The following is an 8,451-nucleotide window of genomic DNA, read 5'->3' on the forward strand; positions in this document are numbered from 1 at the left end:
TTCCACTTTGGCTTAGACTTTCATCAACAAAATCTATTTCTAGAGGTAGAAAATAGTCTAAAAGCAACAATGACTTCAAGAGTGACTCTTAACTTCATAGATTCCTTGAAAATCAGTGGCTTTAGAAATCAATTTTTTTTTAAATTTCTCATCATAGAAAATCACCATTAATCATATCATGTTGGACATATTTATTTTTTGCTAAACAAACATTTTGTTCCCACCCCAAACTTCTTATAGACATTGTCCTCAATGTTAACATAGATGCGTAATTTAAAAGATAACAACATGGACAATTAAAAGTATAAGGAAAGAAGTTACCAAGAGCTCCAAGAAAGAAAAATAATATCTCTGAGTCACTTGTAGAAATTAGTACCTCACAAAAGATATAACAATGATAATATAAAAGAGGAACCAAGTTACTACAATGACTAAAATGTGTCACGTGTCTCATCCCATAGAGTTACACGTCTCCAAAAAGGTAGAGAAAAGGTGCTAGAGTTGAATGCATGATACATGTGCACAAAAGACTCAACAAAAATAAAAACATGGGTTGCCTCCCATAAGCGCTACAACTAACGTCTCTAGCAGACGAATGCTTCGCACACCCAATTCTTAGATTAACACTTTGTCTACCAACTAAACACAAAATGAACGCCCCAAAATTCAAAAAAATTCGATAGAGTCTCCTCTGTATTTTCGACATTTCATAAATATAAAACCTATCATAACCTGAAAATCACAATAATATGTTTCTCATTGGTTAACCCAAATGGAGACTAGGGGCTAGAAGGGAACAATGCGAAGCGACTCTTACAAAAGAAAAACAAAACCTAAACTACTAAAATACAACAAGCATACTCATTCAGTCATAATAAATAGGATCAATAAGATCCACCTCTTCCACATCCTTATTAGCAAAACCATCAAGATATGGTTTCAAGCGTTCACCATTAACCTTAAACACACGACCATCCGTAGGATCCTCTATCTCAACAGCACCATAAGGAAAAACAGTTTTAACAATGAAAGGACCAGTCCACCTAGAAAGTAACTTACCAGGAAAAAGATGCAAACGAGAATTATATAGCAAAACTTTTTTATTAGGTTCAAAGGACTTGTGAAGAATAGATTTATCATGAAAAATCTTAGTCCGCTCTTTGTAAATCTTGGCATTCTCATATGCCTCATTCCTTAACTTAGCTAACTCATTCAATTGGAGCTTACGTTGTGAACCTGCTCTACACATGTCAAAGTTAAAAGTTTTAATGGCCCAAAAAGCACGATGTTCTAATTCCACAGGCAAATGACATGCCTTCCCAAACACAAGCCTATAAGGAGACATACCAATGGGAGTCTTATAAGCAGTCTTATAAGCCCAAAGGGAATCATTAAGACGTTGAGAACAATCCTTACGGTCAGGTCGTACCGTCTTTTCTAAAATCCGTTTAATTTCCCTATTAGATACTTCAACTTGGCCACTAGTTTGGGGATGGTAAGGGGTAGCAAGTTTATGAGTAATAGAGTACTTTTTCATTAAGGATTCAAACGCACGATGTGTAAAATGAGTACCATTATCACTTATAATTGCACGAGGAGTACTAAAACGAGAAAATATATTATATTTCAAAAAGTTAACTACAACCTTGTGATCATTCATTTTACATGGCACCGCCTCAACCCATTTAGAAACATAATCTATCGCGATGAGGATATAAAGATAACCAAAGGAAGGAGGAAAAGGACCAATGAAGTCTATACCCCACACATCAAAAAGTCCAACAACCAAAATAGGGGAAAGAGGCATCATGTTCCTATGGAAAATATTACATGTATGCTGGCATCGATCACATCCTAAACAAAACTCATGTGCATCTCTAAAGAAAGTAGGCCAATAAAAACCACACTGCAAAACCTTAGCAGCTGTCTTCTTAGGACCAAAGTGACCACCACATGCATGGTCATGGAAAAAGGAGAGAATACTACGAAACTTACTCTCAGGAACACATCTCCTAATAATTTGATCAGGGCATGACTTAAACAACTATGGGTCATCCCATAAAAAATACTTAACCTCAGCAAGAAACTTAGATTTATCTTGTTTTTTCCAATGAGAAGGAAACTTACCTATAACAAGATAATTAACAATATCTGCATACCAAGGCAACTGGGAGACAACAAAAAGTTGCTCATCAGGGAAGGACTCATTCAAAGTCAAAAGACTAGTAGAAGACTCTACTATAAGCCTAGACAAGTGGTCAGCGACCACGTTCTCTGTACCCTTTGTATCCCTAATCTCAATGTCAAACTCTTGTAATAAGAGGACCCAATGAATAAGACGCGCTATAGCATCCTTTTTAGAAAGAAGATACCTCAAAGCCGAATGATCAGTAAACACGACAACCTTAGACCCTATGAGATAAGACCTAAGCTTGTCTAAAGTAAACACAACAGCTAACAACTCCTTCTCGGTTGTAGTGTAATTCATTTGGGCATCATTAAGAGTTCAACTTCACAAAATAAATTACATGGGGCAACTTATCAAACCGTTGACCTAAAACAGCCCCAATAGCATAGTCCGACGCATCACATATTAACTCAAAAGGCACACTCCAATCAGGTGGTTGTATGATAGGAGCGGTAGTTAATAAATGTTTAAGCTTCTCAAAAGCTTTCAAACAATCATCATCAAAGACAAAATCAATGTCCTTACCAAGTAAATTACATAAAGGACGAGAAATCTTGCTAAAGTCCTTAATGAATCGCCTATAAAATCTAGCATGACCTAAAAAAGACCTAATATCTTCCATAGTCTTAGGTGGTGGAAGACTAGAAATGACATCAATCTTGGCTTTATCGACCTCAATTCCTTTAGTAGAAACAATATGACCAAGAACAATATCCTGTTGAACCATAAAATGACACTTTTCCCAATTCAACACAAGATTCTTCTCCTTGCACCTAATTAACACTAATTCCAAATGGTGCAAACCCTCATCAAAAGAATCACCAAATAGGGAGAAATCATCCATAAACACCTCAAGAAACCTTTCTACCATGTCAGAAAAATGCTAAGCATGCATCTCTGGAAGGTACCAGGTGCATTACATAACCCAAATGGCATACGACGGTAGGCAAAAGTTCCAAAAGGACAAGTAAATGTAGTCTTTTCTTTATCCTCAGGTGTAATACATATTTGGTAATAACCAGAATAACCATCGAGAAAATAATAATACTTATGACCGGCTAACCGTTCAAGCATTTGGTCAATAAAAGGAAGAGGTAAGTGATCTTTCCTAGTGGCTAGATTCAACTTACGATAGTCAATGCAAAAACGCCACCTAGTAGTCATACGGGTAGGAACTAACTCGCCATTCACATTCTTAACTACAGTAATACCAGACTTCTTAGGGATAACCTGAACCGGAATCACCCATTGACTATCGGAGATGGGATAAATGATACCCACATCTAACAACTTGAGAACCTTGGCTCTCACTACCTCTCTTATGTTAGGATTAAGCCGTCTCTGGAACTCACAGTTTGGTTTAGCATTCTCCTCTAGATGAATATGATGCATATAATCAGTGGGGTTTATCCTATTAATATCAGCAATAGTCCACCCTAAAGCTGTCTTATGGTCTCTAAGAACCTTAAGCAATTTACTCTCTTGTTCACTATTAAGATTAGAAGCAATAATAATAGGCAAGGTCTCATCAGGTCGTCCCAAAAAGACATACTTAAGAGTATCAGGTCAACTCTAGCTTAGGAGGACTCTCTATGGAAGAAACTGGTTTAGACTCAGAAGGAGAAAGAGGTTCTACCTTGGTTTTCCACTTATTAGTATCTAAGATTGGGGTGGCATCAAGCAAAGCATTTACTTCACAAATAGAATTATCCACATCAAAATCACCGCCAAAATGAGCTAAACAAGACTCAAGAGGGTCATCGGAATAACTCTCCAAGAAAGTCTTATGGACCACAGACTCAATAAGATTAACTTCCCAAAAATCATTAGGCTCAGGGGGTTGTTGACCTACATTAAACACGTTAAGCTCGGTAGTCATATTACCAAAAGAAAGCTTCAACACTCCATTACGACAGTTAATGATAGCATTAGATGTGGCCAAGAATGGACGACTTAAGATAACAGGAATGTGGTGCTTAGGGTCTTGAACAGGCTGTGTATCTAGAACAATAAAATCAACAGGGAAATAAAACTTGTCAACCTGAATCAAAACATCCTCAATAATACCCCGTGGAACTCTCACAGACCTATCCGCCAATTGAAGAGTAATGGTGGTGGGTTTTAACTTACCAAGACCAAGCTGTAAATAAATAGAATAGGGTAACAAATTAACACTAGCCCCTAAATCTAGCAATTCCTTCTCAATCATATGATCACCAATTACGCAAGAAATAGTAGGGCATCCAGGATCTCTAAACTTAAGCGGGGTTCGGTTTTGGATAATGGAGCTCACTTGCTCGGTAAGGAAAGCTTTCTTGTGCACATTCAACTTACATTTTCGTGTGCACAAATCCTTAAGAAACTTGGCATAAGAAGGAACTTGTTTTATGGCATCAAGTAATGGAATGTTGATTTGAACTTGTTTAAACAACTCCATCATCTCACTCAAATTAAAACCTTTCTTAGCCTGATCTAACTGTTAGGGAAAATGAGCTTTTGGTATATAAGAAGGTATATGACTAGTCTGCACAGGAGTACGAGGTTCTAAGCTCTCCTTGGATGTATTACGACTAGTAGTCCCACTTACGTCATTCTTGTCCCCTTCAATCTCTATAGGATCAAATCCGACCTCACCATCTTTAGGTACCTCAACCCTATTATCAACCTGTTTACCACTCCTAAGAACAGTAATAAACTTGGCTTGCTCCTGGTGGTTCCTTTGGTTCAAGTTAGAACCTATTTCAAATTGTCCCCTAGGATTAGCTACTAGTTAACTAGGAAACTTACCCTTGTCCCTCTCATTCAAAGTATTAGCAATTTGACCAATTTGAACTTCCAACTTCCTAAGGGCTTGAGCATTCTCTTGAGTAGCCATTTGACTGGTTTGCATAAACCAATCAGTCGTTTCCTGAAGTTTCATGGTGGTCTGTGCTAACTGAGCCATGGTTTCCTCTAAAGGTGATAGCTTAGGTGGTTGGGGTGTATATTGTTGCACCGGGTTTGTATTACTAATTGGACCACCCTGATGTATACCCTTGGACCAAGATAGGTTGGGGTGGTTATGCCACCCAGGGTTATACATATTAGAAAATGGATTATTGCCTGGCTTTTGGTATGAATTAAAATCATTAACTTGCGCAGTGACGCCAGGGCAATTATCAATCACGTGATCAAGACTATCACACAACAAATAACCAGGGGTCTCAACATTATTGACTTGAGCTAGAGATTTTGTCTCCTTTTCTAGCTCAAGAGCCTCAACTCTTCTAACTAAGGAAGCTATTTTGGCATTCGAGTCAAAATCCTTATCAACGTGAAACATAACATTCTTTGTAGTACTACTAGCCACCTTCTTAGGCTCACGACTAGTTTCCTATTGTTGGACCTTTTCAGCAACGTCTTCTAAAAATGACCATGTATTATCCATAGTCTTATCACAGAAATCTCCAGTACTCATGGTCTCAATCATAGCCTTAGAGCTAAAATCAAGACCCTCATAGAGAATCTGTATTAGCCTACCGTTCTCTAGGCCATGGTTAGGACACTACATGAGCAGGTCCTTGAACCTCTCCATACACTTCCATAATGACTCTCCATCAGCTTGGCAAAAAGATGATAAATTTTTTCTAAAAGCAATTACCTTATGATTAGGGAAAAAATTCTTTAAGAACACAATGCATAATATTTCCCATGTAGTTATGGAATTAGATGGAAGAGTGTGAAACCAACTATTTGCTTTCTCCTTAAGGGAAAAAGGGAATAACTTCAGCTTTATAACCTCATCGCTAAACTGTTGAAGCTTCACAGTCCCACAAATATCTTCAAATTCCATTACATGAAGATATGGATCTTCCTCATCCGCACCCCTAAACTTAGGAAGTAGCCCAAGTAGATTGGGCTTTAACTCGAAATTATTAGCATTGGTCGGTGGAGGAACGATGCAAGATGGTCAAGTTGTCCTAGTAGGATATATGAATTCCTTAATGGACCTAGGTACTTGGGCAACAACGTCATTATTATTGTCAGCCATGTCAGCAAAAATTAGTGTATTACCGACAAAGGTTATAGGTATCTCTAACTCGGCGGGATTTCTAATCCTCCTATGGAGTGTCCGTTCAATTTCTGAGTCAAACGGTGCTAACTCTAGATTATCGGATCGAGTCTCAATCATAAACTACTTCTAAAACCTAAGACTCTAATAAATGATGTAGACGATGCTCACACAAACAATATCAAACAAATATTTCAACCCAGATTGAATTTTAAATATTGTTTAATATATTTTCTCCTAAACCCAAACAACACGATTCCCAGTTCTTGTGCAAGAGCACCGTCACTCGATCCACGTATCAAAAGGGCTTTCCTAGTGAGCGGGCTAAAACCTGTCCTAATGCAAGATGCCTAGGGCTGGTCAAGGTGATTTAACCTTCCTAGATGCAAGAAACAATGAAAACAAGCAAAACACACAAAACAAACAAAGTCCAAGCCCACAAAGGAAAGAGACGTACCTCCGGTGTGAGCCTTCGAGGGCTACTTGCGACGCCGGGTGATGACAGCCAGTCAACTTCACAAAGTCCACAAAAAAATCACGACTATCAACCTTGTAAGAAGAAATCTTTGCTTAACTATCTACAAAAATAACTAAAATTAAACATGTAAACTACAAATTAATATAACTACGACTAAAATTAAACTACGAATCACGATAAATAAGACTCTAAAACTCAATTGTGCCACTACAATCCCCGACAACGGCGCCAAAAATTTGATAGAGATTTAATCGGCCTAATTAAATCTCCACCCATTGTCGGTATCCCTTCTCCTACACCATCAGTGGGACCACATTTGACACCAGTACTCTCGCTGCTGTGACCATGCTTTCTTCCGACATTTATGGGAATCGAAATGCCCTCACTATGAGTAGTCGTTTCTGCTATTCCGATAACATTGACACCACAACCTTCTCTGCTAACATATTGATCTCTGCTAGCATTTATCTTTCTTACATCATTACCCGCTTAGTCTGTAGTACCTTGGCTTGGGCCGCCATGTTCCTAGTTAACACCACCGTATCCCTGCATTCCTCCATGGAGTGGGTATGTTCTCAAACCCTGTTCACCTCCTGGTGTTGTTCTTCCAACAAATTGCCCACCATGTTAGGCGCCCACACCAAATTGTTCTCTGTTCAGTGCTACATTCCTAGCATATGGACCAAATGGGCAAATTCCTCGGCCAATGTGGGGTGTTTCGACCATGTGTCTGTATGACACCACCGTTAAATGTGGCACATGTCCCCTGATCGCAAAGCATTGGCGTCCGTCCATCGCCTCCTCTTAACCCATCAACACTTTCACATCTCCCCCAAGTCCTGCAAGATTAGTAACCGATCCCTATCCACCACCTTGCTATTCAACTTCACACCCTTGGTCATCGCTTCCCCCACTTTGCTCATCAACTTCAGGCTCTTCCTCATCAGTTCCACCACTATCTAAATCATTGTTTAAGACAACATGTCCATCACTTGCATCATCATCGGAATCATCAAACACTAATTCATGACCGGCCTCACCATCTCCTAGGTCATCTGTAATGGGATTCAACATGTAATCCTCCCAATCAGCTTCCCTCCAGTTATGTGAGTTTGGAAGTTGTTCTTTGGCAATCCTAATGACTTCAGGAAGACTTACGGATTGGTTACTAACTTCCGCTAAAGGTAGCTCTGGTATATATACATTGTCTTCCCCATCAGATGGATCATTAAGTTCAAGAGGAATATGTTGGGTTCCCAACCCCGTTACAATAACTGTACATTCATGTAACTCAAGAATAATCGGCCGGTACTGAAGTGGTATTCGCTCGATATTGAACTCTTCGGGTTCAGCTTCAACATAATTCTACTTGTCATAGTAAAACATTATATATCCTGCACAAGACATTATAAATGTCAATTTTTCATTTTAATTATACTCTTCTCAAACAATATAATATGGGTTCCAATATAATAACGACTTATTTTTTCGAATTTCACTGTCAATAAGTCCAAATATAGCCACCAAATATATACACTAAAAACATTCGGGTTTTCTTTCATGGGTTTCTTTCATTCAATAGTATCAAGAATCTAGCTTTATTGTATCAACAACCACTATACGCACATTTAATGTCCTTCTTGGGTTGTATGATGATTTAATATTTAACATTTATTGTACAACCCCTATTTATTGTCCTTGTTTCCTTATTTGATGTTCCATATTTAAAGTGGT

At 38.4% G+C, this 8,451-nt stretch overlaps 1 pseudogene; it reads right to left on the minus strand.

The window, feature by feature from the left end:
* Positions 1-865: 865 nt before the first annotated feature.
* Positions 866-5,510, minus strand: LOC147499125 (uncharacterized; annotated as a pseudogene).
* Positions 5,511-8,451: the final 2,941 nt, after the last annotated feature.

This window comes from Coptis chinensis, chromosome 5 (assembly GCF_015680905.1).
Source record: "Coptis chinensis isolate HL-2020 chromosome 5, ASM1568090v1, whole genome shotgun sequence".
In the NCBI taxonomy this organism is placed as follows: domain Eukaryota; kingdom Viridiplantae; phylum Streptophyta; class Magnoliopsida; order Ranunculales; family Ranunculaceae; genus Coptis; species Coptis chinensis.